At 40.0% G+C, this 13,519-nt stretch overlaps 1 long non-coding RNA gene across 1 annotated transcript; it reads right to left on the reverse strand.

The window, feature by feature from the left end:
• Positions 1-335: 335 nt before the first annotated feature.
• Positions 336-4,308, reverse strand: LOC146394614 (uncharacterized). Its single transcript, XR_014835492.1, has 2 exons — positions 2,865-4,308; positions 336-2,564 (listed from the first exon to the last, which is right to left on the reverse strand). It is a non-coding gene; the product is annotated as an uncharacterized LOC146394614 (long non-coding RNA).
• Between the last annotated feature and the right edge of the window lie 9,211 nt (positions 4,309-13,519).

The raw sequence follows: 13,519 nt of genomic DNA on the forward strand, positions 1-13,519 counted from the left end.
AGCATTTCCTGTTGTAATGTTTCTTCCAGACTTGGAGAGTCTGAACTTGCCACGTAGCATGTGCACGCCATACATATATTTCTACAGTAAAACAGAGATGCGTACAGAATCCCCTGTCCCTAGAGATGCAGACACGTGCAGAGACATAAAGATACACATAGAATCACGAACCCTAATAGTTGCAGATACTGTGAGACATGGAAAAGCACACAGAATGAATTACCAGCTGGCAAAGACGCAGACGTACACAAGGACATTGAGAGACCCAAGGAAATATCCCATCACAGCTCAGGGACCTGTGCAAACAGATGCTGAAAAATAACTACACAGAAAAATTGTTTGAAAAATTGTTCTTTTTCAGTCCAACATTTTTATATAAACATAAACACACTAGACTATTATGTATAAACACACACCTTTATAGAAGTGTACACATTCATATATAATCACAAATATCCAAAGTAACAGAGAATCAGACATAGCCATTGCTTTGCTGAAAATGCAGAGGTAGCCAAACTTCCTCTGGCCCCCAAATGAAAGACATGCTGCTCCTCTTGTACCCTCCTCTCTGTGAAAGCACTTCCAGGTACTCAAGCCAGAAACTGGACTGTTAGGAACTAGACCAAAACAATTGGAAAAGATCTAGGTAAAATTTTTGCCTAGAAAAATATAAAATGATAGAAATGGCACAGGAAATAGAGAACTTGAATAGATCACTAAAGTATTAATGAAATTGAAATGGTAAGCAAGGACCTTCCTTCCTCCCACATCCAGGTCCAGACAGGTTTATAGGTATAGAATGCTGGACTCTCAAGAGGTACTTTTCTTCTTATACAAGTTCTTGAGAAAATAGAAAATGAAAGCTCACTTTATTTGTCTAGTACAATTTTGAACTATTGATTTTAAAACCAGATAAGGACAGGAGTTCCCTGGTGGACTAGCAGTTAAGGATCTGGTGTTGTCACTGCTGTGGCTTGGGTTCAGTCCCTGACCTGGGAATTTCCACATGCTGTAGGCATGGCAAAAACAAACAAACAAACAAAAAACCCAGACAAGTACAATATAAGAAAATTACATGCTCATTTCACTTGTGAATCCAGCTACACAAATCTTAAATAAAAATTAGCCATTTGAATCCAACAATATATTAAAAAATGCACCACAATCAAATGAAGTTTGTTCCAAGAATGCATTCAACCTCAGAAAATCTATCATTGTAATTTACCAAGTGAATAGACCAAAGGAGAATAATCACATGATTAACTCAATGTAGAAAAAGTGGGAGTTTCTGTCATGGCACAGGGGAAATGAATCTGACTAGGAACCATGAGGTTGCAGGTTCAATCCCTGCCCTCACTCAGTGGGTTAAGGATTTGGCGTTGCCGTGAGCTATGGTGTAGGTTGCAGATGTGGCTCGGATCTGGCATTGCTGTGGCTGTGGTGTAGGCTGGCAGCTACAGCTTCAATTAGACCCCTAGCCTGGGAACCTCCATATGCTGTAGTTGTGGCCCTAAAAAGACATACACACACACACACACACAAAAAGACAAAAAAATGTTGAAAAAGTATGTTACATGCCTAGTTATGATGAAAACTTAGCAAACTAGGAATGGAAGGCAAATTTCTTAACTTGGTGTAGGTTACACAGCAAAACCTTATAGCATATTTTGTAGTAAATGGAGAAACTTAAAATTCATTTCTTTGAAGACTGAAAATAAGACTAGATGCTTACTCTTTCTTACCAGCTACTGTCTAAAATAAAACTGGAAGTCCTAGAGTTTCCTGGTGGCTCAGCAGGTTAAAGATGTTGTCATTGCTGTGGCACAGGTTCATCCCTGGCCAGGGAACTTTTGCCTGCTGTGGGGCATGGCCAAACAAACAAAAAGAGCTGGAAGTCTTGTTTAATACTATAAACAGAGAAAAAGAAATGAGAGGTGTAAGGTTTCGAAGAGAAGAGATAAAACCAACATTCGGAGTTCCCGCTGTGGCACAGCAGAAATGAATCTGACTAATATTCATGAGGATGTGGGTTTGATCCCTGACCTCACTCAGTGGGTAGAGGATCTGGCGTTGCCATGAGTTGTGCTGTAGGTCACAGATGTGGCTCGGATCCTGTGTTGTTGTGGCTGTGGTGTAGGCTGGCAGCTGTAGTTCTGATTCAACCTGTAGCCTGGGAACTTCCATATGCCATGGATGTAGGCCTAAAAAGCACACACACACATACACACACAAAAACCCCCAAAAACAAAAAAAACCCCAACAGATTCAACTGATATACTATTAGAATTAAACGGAGTTCAGCACAAAGTCAACTTATAAAAATCAATAACATTTCTTTATATTAGCAATAAACAACTGGAAAAAATGTAACAAAAAATAAGACACCCCAAATTAATCACTAGACCCAAATATAAACTTTTCTAAATGTAAAGATAACTAAAAAAACCAGACTACATAGTAAAATGCTCTTAATATATAAACACATAGCTAAAAAAGAAAATAAAACTTAAAATAATGTGAGAATATTAACACCAAACATCCACAGCTCATAGCAACACCGGATCCTTAACCCAATGAGTGAGGCCAGGGATCTAACCCACGACCTCATGGTCTGAATCATTAACCACCAAACCATGATGAGAACTCCTTAGATCACCCGTTTAAAGACAAACATTTTTCCATTGGATCACTGAGCAAAAACCAACTACTGTATTCAAGAGAGTCAATTAAAACAAGAGTTCCTGTTGTGGCGCAGCGGAAACGAATCCGACCAGGAATCATGAGGTTGCGGGTTTGATCTCTGGCCTCATTCAGTGGGTTAAGGATCCGGTGTTGCTGTGAGCTGTGGTGTAGGTTGCAGACACGGCTTGGATCCTGTGCTGCTGTGGCTGTGGCATAGGCCAGAGGCTACAGCTCCTATTTGACCCCTAGTCTGGGAAACTCCAAGTGCTGTGGGTGTGGCCCTAAAAAGACAAAAACAAACAAACAAAAAACAACAAAAAACAAACACACACACACACAAAAACCAAGTTGATTCAGAAAGTTTAAGAAATACAAGAAGGGCAAAGATATATCAGTCAAATGCAAATGAAGAAAGCAGGTGTTGCAATCTTATTTATCAGGCATGTTAGAACTCAGAATGAAAAGCATTAATTGACTGTCAAGGTCATGAAAAAGAGAGACTGAGGAACTGTCACAGATTGGAGGAGATATGACTAAATGCAATGTGGGATCCTGGGTTGGAGGTTGGAACAGAAAAAAGATACTAGTGAAATCTGGTGAAATCTGAATAAAGTCAAGAGTTTAGTTATAGCAATGTACCAATGCTAATCTCTTATGTTTTGAAAAATGTAGTCATATAAGATAGTAACATGTGGGCCAACTAGATGAAGGGTATATGTAAATTCTGCACTATTTTAGCAACTGTTCTGTAAAACTAAAATTATTCCAAAATAAAAAGTGTATTACAGGGAATTCCCTTGTGGTGCAGTGGGTTAAGTGTCCAGTGTTGTCATTGCAGCAGCCCAGGTCACTGCTGTGGTTTGATCATTGGCCCAGGAAATTCCACATGCCACTCGTGCAGCCAAAACAAACACAAAAGCAGATCCTTAACCTGCTGAGCCACCAGGGAACTCCTAAAGTTATTTTTATATCAAATAATATAGCAACTTTCACAAAGCTGAAATGTTAAGAGATATAAAGAAAACACACTAAAAACAGGAGAAATTTAGCTCACCTTTCTCATTCCAGGACAGATCAAATGAACAACAAAAACCCAGTAAGAATATAAAAAACCTAAATAACAAAATCAATATTAGGGCAAGAAGAAAATCTCAATAAATTCCAAAAGGCAGAACTAATACTGACAATGTTCTCTGATCACAAGTGGATAAAACTAGAAATCAGTGTGAAAAAGATCTTCCGTCTGAGTATGTAAAAGCAGATCTTTGTCAAACAACTCTTGGGTCAAAGGGGAAACTCAAACCAAAATTGTTGAACTTCCAGACAATTATGATAATGAAAACATCCCATTTCAGAATCTATGGAGATAGATAAAACAGCAGAGAAAACTTCATAGCAAAATACTTATATTAAAAACAAGGGAGGGGAGTTCCCCTTGTGGCACAGAGGAAACAAATCCAACTAGGAACCATGAGGTTATGAGTTCGATCCCTTGCCTCGATTGGCGGGTTAAGGATCTGACGTTGCCGTGAGCTGTGGTGTAGGTCGCAGACACAGCTAGGATGTGGCATACATGCTGTGGCTATGGTGTAGGCCAGCAGCTGTAGCTCCGATTTGACCCCTAGCCTGGAACCTCCATATGCTGTGGGTGCAGCCCTAAAAAGAAAAATAAAATAAAATAAAAACAAGGGAGGGAGTTCCCATTGTGGCTCGGCAGGTTAAGAACCCAATATAGTATCCATGAAGATGTGGGTTTGATCCCTGGCCTCGCTCAGTGGGTTAAGTATCCAGCGTTGGTGCAAGCTGCAGCATAGGTTGCAGATGAGGCTCGGATCCAGTGTTTGAGCCCTAGCATGGCAACTTCCCCTATGCCACAGGGCAGCCATAAAATGAAAAAAAAAATCAAAGGAAATATTAAATGAATAAGTGCCCAATTCAGAAAGTTAGGGAAGGAGAAACAAATTTTAAGGGGGAAAGAAGGAAAGAATTAAAGAGAATAGTTCAAATGAAGGAGTTAGAAACCAGGCAACAGTAGAACTAAAAAATAAATACAACCAATTCTGTGAAAAATATATAAGCCATTAATAATAATAAAGAAAAGGAGGGGTTCCAGTCGTGCTCAGTGGATATGAATCTGATGAGTATCCATGAGGACTCAGGTTCGATCCCTGGCCTTGCTCAGTGGGTCAAGGATCTGGCATTGCCATAAGCTGCAGTGTAGCTCACAGACATGGCTCGGATCCAGCGTTGCTGTGGCTGTGGTGTAGGCAGGTGGCTACAGCTCCAATTTGACCCCTAGCCTGGGAACCTCCATATGCCTCATTTGTGGCCCCAAAAAGACACACACACACACACACACACACACACACACACACACACACACACACACACACACACAAGAAATGGCGAAAGCACAAATATACGAACCAGGGAATGAAAAGATATACATAACTATAGTAAGAAGACATTTTAAACATTATAAAAAAACTTCCTCATACAACTCTATGCAAATCATTTTAAAACATCCTGGTAAAATATAATTTACCAAACTCTAAAAGTCCAGGAGTTCCCTTTGTGGCTCAGTGGTTAACAAATCCGACTAGGAACCATGAAGTTGCGGGTTCGATCCCTGGCCTTGCTCAGTGGGTTAAGGATCTGGTGTTGCCGGGAGCTGTAGTGTAGGTTGCAGATGCGGCTTGGATCCCATGTTGCTGTGGCTCTGGAGCAGGCCGGTGGTTATAGCTCTGATTAGACCCCTAGCCTGGGAACCTCCATGTGCTGTAGGTGCGGCCCTAAAAAAAAAAAAAAAAAAAAAAAAAAAAAAAAAAAAAAGTCCATATAGACCTATTTCCATGGAAGAAACAGAGAACTACTTTCCTTCCAAAGCAATAGGCCATGATGCTTTCACAGGTGAGGGCTACTAATACTGAAAAGCAGAACATCTGAATGCTATTTTTATTTTCTCGAGCTTAGCTAAAGGAACACTTTCACATTCTTTTTGTGAAGTACATATAATACTGATACCAGGATATAACAAAGATTCCACAAGAAAAAGAAAATGTGGGAAAATAAAAAAAATCAAGGAAAAAAAAAAGAAGAAAAAGAAAATGATATAGAGTGATCTTCACTCATGAATATCAATGCAAAATCCTAAATAAAATGTTAGCAAACAGAAGCCATGACTATGTGGAGTTTATTCCAGAAATGCAAGAGCCATCAAATATTAGGACATCCATGCATACAATCTAACATATTGACGCTGCAGAGAAAAATCATATCATTTTCAGTGATGCCAAAAAGTTATTTGACAAAATTCAATACCCATTCTTTATAACAAATATTCAATAGAAGAGGAACATATGGTTTCTTCCTTGATATAATTATGTGTATCTCCCCAAATCCAGAAATCCACACTTCATTTAACCAGGAAACAGCATTTATATGCTAAAATCACAAACCAGGTAAGGTGTCTATTCTCTCCACTACAAGTTAACATAATATTGGAGATAGCAAAAACACTGTGATCAGAAAAGAGAAAGAAATTCGAAATTACAATTACAATTGAGGAGGTAAAGCTTTCATTAGTCTATAGCTAGAAAACCTGAGTAAACCAATAGAAAAGGTCTAATCTCTCTAATTATGTAACAAGCTTGCAGTAATCAAGAACCCAACAGAAAAAAAAGTGTATATAGACAACTCAAAGAAAAAGACAAAAATGACCCTTAAACATATGAAGATACTCAATCTCACCCATTGTAAGAGACAGGTAAATGAAAACTACAGTGAGATACCATTTCTCACCTATCACATCAAAAGTCCAAAAGTCTTTAACAATACACCTTCTGAGTGAGGTTGTGGTAAAACATATAAACTCATACATGGGTGATAAGTGCAAAATGGTACACCTATGGAGGGGATTTTGGCAACATCTACCAAAGTTACAAATGTGATTCTCAGAATTTATCCTATAGCAATATCTGCATATATATAAAATATCTATTCATTATGGCACCATTTGTAATTCTAAAGTCCTGAAAACACCCTGAACATCAATAGGGTACTGCAGTCATTAAACTATTGTACATCCACATAACATAACAGTTTGAGGAAGTACTCTATGTGTTTCTATACAATGACTTCCTATGTACTGGAAACTTTCTAACGCTCTGATATGGAAGGACCTGCAAAAAAAAGCAACACGTATAATTGTATGTAGAGTTTGTCATCTTTTGTGTAAGAGGGAGATGGAATATGATATATCCTTATACTTGTTTGTACCTGCATAAAGAAACACTGGAGGAAGTTCCCATTGTGGCGTAGTGGAAACAAATCTGACTAGGAACCATAAGGTTGCGGGTTTGATCCCTGGCCTCGCACATTGGGTTAAGGATCTGGCGTTACCGTGAGCTGTAGTGTAGGTCACAGTCATGGCTCGGATCCTGAATTGCTATGGTTGTGGCGCAGGCCAGCAGCTGTAGCTCCAATTGGACCCCTAGCCTGGGAAACTCCATATGCCGCAGAGGCGACCCTAAAAAGAAAAAAAAAAAAAAACCAGAAACACTGGAAAAATAAAAAATAAATGACTAAAACCGGTAACTGTGGGGAGTGTATACAGTGGCAACTGGGTAGAATGGACAAGGATAAGTGACAATTCTCAAAGTATAATTTTTATATAGTTTTGATATTCAAAATATGTACATATTATCTTTAAAAATTTTTTTCTCAGTTTTTTTTTTTTTTTTTTGTTCACACCCACAGCATGCAGAAGTTCTAGGACCAGGGATCAAACCCACGCCACGGCAGTGACAATGCAGGTTCCTTAACCTGCTGCACCACCAGGGAACTCCTGTATATGTTTTATCTATTCAAAAAGAAATAAAAATATTCACAATGTAACAAAAACTATAAAGCCACTAGGAATTAAATTAGTAAAAACACACAACAATTCTAAAGACAAAACTTTAAACTCTTAATAAAGAACACAGATAGAGGGTGAACTGAACAAATTAGGAGATATTCCAAGCTCCTGGATGCGACAAGTTAATATTTTGAGGGTGTCAACTCCCCTAAATTAATCTATAATTTCAGTACAATCCTAATCAAAATTACAGTTGGGCTTTTGAAGAGCTTGATAAACTCTTTTAAAATTTATGTGAAGGAGTTCCCGTCATGGCTCAGTGGTTACTGAATCTGACTAGGAACCATGAGGTTGCGGGTTTGATCCCTGGCCTCGCTCAGTGGGTTACAGATCTGGCATTGCCATGAGCTGTGGTGTAGGTCGCAGACGCAGCTTGGATCCCACATTGCTGTGACTCTGGCGTAGGCTGGCAGCTACAGCTTGGATTAGACCCCTAGCCTGGGAACCTCCATATGCCATGGGTGAGGCCCTAGAAAAGACAAAAAAAAAAAAAAAGACAAAGTTTATGTGAAGATATCACTAAGACAACCCAAAAGAAGACTACTAAAGAGGAGGGACTTGCCCTATCAGATTTAAGATATGTTACAAAATATTAAAAACAAGGTGGTATTAGTACGAGAACAGAAACAGACCTGTGTGTGTATGTTTCATCATAGATGACAAACGTGGCATGGCAAATGGATGAAAAAGGAAGGATTGTTTAGTATTAGATGGTGGGAAATGTGGCTCACCATGTGGAAAAAATAAATTTGCATCCTTACCTATCACCACATATGAGAGTGGATTCTAGATGAATTAAAGCCTGAAGGTGAAAGGTAAAAGTATAAAGTTAACAGTAAAATATCTTTGTGACCTACAAGGAGGGAACTACTTTTTAAATTATCATCCCCAAACCAAAAACCATAAAACAAAAATGTGATGCATTTGATTACATTAAATTAACACTTCTGTTCAAAGATGGCTATCATGGGCAAAGTTACAACAGGGAGAGAATATTTGCAATGTCTGAGACTGACAGAGGACTAATAGCTAGACTATATAATGAACTCTAGCAGATCAACAGGAAAGATAGGGACCCTGACAGAAAAAATGGGCCATCTACACAAGCAGGCAATTTACAGAAGACGTATTTATCACACATACAAAGAGATGCTCAAAAATTAATTAGTAATCAGAGAAATATAAACTAAAAACAAAGTAATCTATTATTCTACATCTACAGGCCAGCAAAAACTATGGAGCTAGAAAATGTCAAGTGTCTGAAGATGTAGGAATCCAGGAATCTTTGTGCACTAATGGTAAAATTGGACTGGTATAACCATCCCAGAGAACCATTTAGCAGTACTGGCATTCTTAGTCACACTTTATGATGTAATCATTCTGTTCCTGGGTATATGTTTCAAAAGAAATTCTCATATAGGCCAACGAGGAGACATGCACAAGGATGTTTATCACAGTATTATTTGTGGTATCATGGAGCTAGAGGCAATCCTATCCATCATTGGGGGAATATTCACGGAAAATGTAGTGAAGGCACACTGTGGTTTGCATGAGCAGTTAAAAGCAATGGATTTTAAAAAAGTAAGAAATGGAGTAAGATACCATTTATATAAAACAAAAATGCAAAAACATTCTCCATAGTGGGACAACCTAGTATTATGTGCTTCTTGAGGAGATAACAATATGAACTAAATGATATCCCCTATGTACTGTTATTGCTGTAATTATTTAACCTGAATCTAATCATGTGGAAAGAGCAGATGAATCCAAACATTCTACAGGAAACTGGCCTGGACTCTTCAAAAGGATCAGTGTAATATCAAATATACAAAAAATATAGAGGTACCATTCTAGATTAAAAGAGGTTAAAGTACCACAACAACTAAACATAATGCACAAACCTTGGTTAAATACTGAGATCCAAAAATAAGAGCAGGTCTAAGAACATTTTGGGCCCAAGTGGAAAATTTGAATATAGGGTATCTTTTATGCTCTTATTGAATTAGTAAGGAACTTCCATATCCCTCAGGTGAGGCCATAAAAAAAAAGAAAAAAAAAAAAAGAATGAAATAATGCCATTTGTAGCAACATGGATGGACCTGAGATTATCACACTAAGTGAACTAAGCCAGTCAGAGAAGACAAACATCATATGATATAACTTATATGTGGAATCTAGAAAAAGGATACAAATGCCCGTATTTGCAGAACAGAAACAGACTCACAGACTTTGAAAATCTTATGGCTACCAAAGGGGACAGATTGGGGAGGGGGAGAGGGATGAACTGGGGGTTTGGGATTGTCATATGCACCCTGAGGTATATAGAATGATTGGCCATCGAGGACCTGCTATTCAGCACAGAGAACTCCACCCAATATTCTGTGATAATCTATGTGGAAAAACAATCTGAAAGAGAATGGATGTGTGTACATGTATAACCGAATCACTTTGTGGTATAGCAGGAATTACCACAACCTTGTGAATCAACTATACTTCAATAAAGCTTTACAAAAAATTAGAGCAGGTCTAAGAACATTTTGGGCCCAACTGGAAAATCTGAACACAGGGTATCTTTCATGGTATTATTGAATTAGTAAGTTTTCTCAGGTGTGTATAATGGTATTGTGGTTATGTAGGAGAATGTCCTTATTCTAGCACATAAATTTCGAGGGGCAAGGTGTTATACTGCCTGCAAGAAGATGTATACATATACACACAAAGAGAAGTAGAACAAATTTGGCAAAATATTAAGGGTATATGGGCTTTCATTGACCTATTTCAATTTTTCTGAATTTTGAAAAATTGAAAATTAAAAAATTAGAGGAACATACACATGTAAAGGAGCAATGCATATTTTGTAAGAACATATATAAACAAAAAGATATGCATAAAACATTTTTAGAATGGTTGCCTAAAGGAGGGAAATCAGAGTGGGAAGTAAAGATAAAAGAAAATTTAAAAAACAAAAACCTCACCCTAAAATAATACATAGTCAATGACTACATGGAGAACACACAAAAGCACAATGAAGAAAACTAAATTCTTTGATAATTTCATTTTCTCTGTCAGTAGCTCTCAAAATGTGGTACCTGGACTTGCAGCAGCAGTAGCAGCAGAAGCTTCATCATCATCACTTCGGGACTTGTTAGAAATGCAAATTCCTATACATACACAATGAACTACTACTCAGCCATAAAAAGGAACAAAAATAATACCTTTTTCAGCAACATGGATGGAACTAGAGACTCTCGTACGAAGTAAATTAGGTCAGAAAGAGAAAGACAAATACCACAGAATATCACATATCTGGAATCTAATATGTGGCACAAATGAACTTTTCCACAGAAAAGAAACTCATGGATTTGGAGAATAGACTTGTGGCTGCCAAGGGGGGCAGGGGAGGGAGGGGGATGGACTGGGAGTCTGGGGTTAATAGATGTAAACTATTGCATTTGGAGTGGGTAAGCAATGAGATCATGTTGTACAACAAAGGGAACCATATCCAGTCACCTGTGACGGAACATGATGGAGGATAATTGAGAGAAAGAATGTATATATATATACAGATACACATTCTGGGTCACTTTGCTGTACCGTAGAAATTGACAGCACACTGTAAATCAACTATAATGTAAAAAAAGAAAATTAAAAAAAAACCCGAAATGCAAATTCCTGGACTCTACTACAGAAACATGATTCTGGGCATGGGGCCCAGCCAATGGTGTTTTAACAAGCCCTCCCAGTGATTCTGAAGCTGATACATGCACATCTCTATAGAACTGCTGGGTCCCAGGGCCATCTTCAACTATTCTGATTACTTCCTCATTGTTTTCCTAAGTAGTAATACCAATTTTCATTCCTATCAAGGATTTCATTACAATTTTCTCCCTTATAGTTTGTGCATTTGGGACTTTTAAGAGTCCTTCCAGGAGTTCCCACTGTGGCTCAGTGGTTAACAAATCTGACTAGGGGAGTTCCCGTCGTGGCGCAGTGGTTAACGAATCCGACTAGGAACCATGAGGTTGCAGGTTCGATCCCTGGCCTTGCTCAGTGGGTTAAGGATCCGGCGTTGCCGTGAGCTGTGGTGTAGGTCACAGACGCGGCTTGGATCCCGCGTTGCTGTAGCTCTGGTGTAGGCTGGCAGCTGCAGCTCCGATTCGACTCCTAGCCTGGGAACCTCCATATGCCGCGGGAGTGGCCCTAGAAAAGGCAAAAAGACAAAACAAAACAAAACAAAACTGACTAGGAACCACGAGGTTTCGGGTTTGACCCCTGGCCTTGCTCAGTGGGTCAGGTAACTAGCGTTGCTGTGAGCTGTGGTGCAGGCCACAGATGCGGATCAGATCCCCCCTTGCTGTGTCTCTGGCATAGGCCGGCGGCTGCAGCTTGGATTAGACCCCTAGCCTGGGAACCTCCATATGCAGTGGGTGTGGCCCTAGAAAAGACAAAAAAAAAAAAAAAGTCCTTCCACAATCCTAGGTCATAAGACACTCTCTACCCTTTCATGTAAAAATAAACATGGATCCAGTTTTATTTTTCTCATTTTGGTAAGCCAAATTGCCCAACGTTATCTACTAAAATGTCCATTTCCCGTTGATTTGTAGTACAGGCCTGTAAACTTACCTATTTAATAAACATTTGCTTAAGTCTGCCGTGTACTAGTCTTGTGCTGGGTCCTGCAGAGGGCTCAAATATATATTATATATTTATGGTTCCTATTCTCATGGAGTTCACTCAAATATATATTACATATATATATGGTTCCCATTCTCACGGAGTTCACTCTCCTGTGGAGGTACAGACACATAAACGATTACAATACTAAGTGATAAATGTAACAAGGTGCTCTGAGTTTCTAATTCAGCTGGGAAAGTTCACAGAACTGAATAGTTAGGTCTTAAAGAAAACGGAAGAATTTGCTAATGCAGGGGGTAAGGTGAAGGCGGCCAGGGCTGGCTTCGGGTCCACAGGAGTTGTGTTTCTCAGGGGTAAGGGGTTAGAAGAATTCCATGGATGTAGGGGCAGTGATTCCTGTGTATGTAAGGGATAGGAGTAGGCAGAGGGAGCCATTTTCTGCCTGGATATGCTAGAGGTTGAGGAACATATCCTTGGGATAGGGCTCAGCCTCATCCCAGAGTTTAGGCTGAGGAAGAGGACGGGCTGGAATTAAATTATCAGGAAGAAGACATTTTCAGACTAATATTTACTGTTTTTAGGGGGAGACCTTATTCGCCAGCCAGGTCTGGAGCTCCCTGAGATGGCTTCTGAAGAAACCCTTACTTGCCCCTACTCCAGAGATATAAATCCAGCTTCTCCTGCAGAGGCTGCTCTGAGGCCTAAGGGAAGGAGGGAGGAGGGGAAGAAGGCAAAAGAGTGGGAGAGGCTTCCAGCTGTTTGGTTCCTGTGTCTGGCCGTGGATCTACTGCAGAAAGAGCTGGGAGTGGCTTCTTCAAGCTTTGTCTGGGACCCTGCAAGCCGGAAGGGTTTCTGGGAGCAGCTAACCCAGTCACTTCAGGTGGGAATACTCAGCAAAACATGTGATCCAGGCGGCCATTTTCTCACACCCTGCCAGTCGCCATCTTCCACTGTAGACAAAGGCACCGACCCCCCACCCTTGTCTGATGCGGTCCTGGCGATCACTTGGTTACTAAGATTCGAGAACACACATATTTAAGCCCAGACACAGGCCCGCAGACAAGACTTGGCTTATAAGTAGCTTATATGGCCACACAAGCCAACCGCCGCTTCCCTCTCCCGCCTGCCGGCCTCCCCACTCAGCTATTTCCTTACCTAACCAGGCGGCCGGGAGGTGGGGCTAGTGCGGCCGCGCAGAAGGGATGGGCGTGCGCCAGCCGTCAATCCGAAGCCCCACCCCCGGAGGCGCTGGGCGGAAGGAGTCTGCGCCGCGAGGCTGGGATC

The sequence above is a fragment of the Sus scrofa genome, chromosome X (genome assembly GCF_054392235.1).
Source record: "Sus scrofa isolate SSC_HxYL_T2T_F1_AM1 chromosome X, Sscrofa_HxYL_maternal_Yorkshire_Landrace_v2.0, whole genome shotgun sequence".
Taxonomy (NCBI): Eukaryota; Metazoa; Chordata; class Mammalia; order Artiodactyla; family Suidae; genus Sus; species Sus scrofa.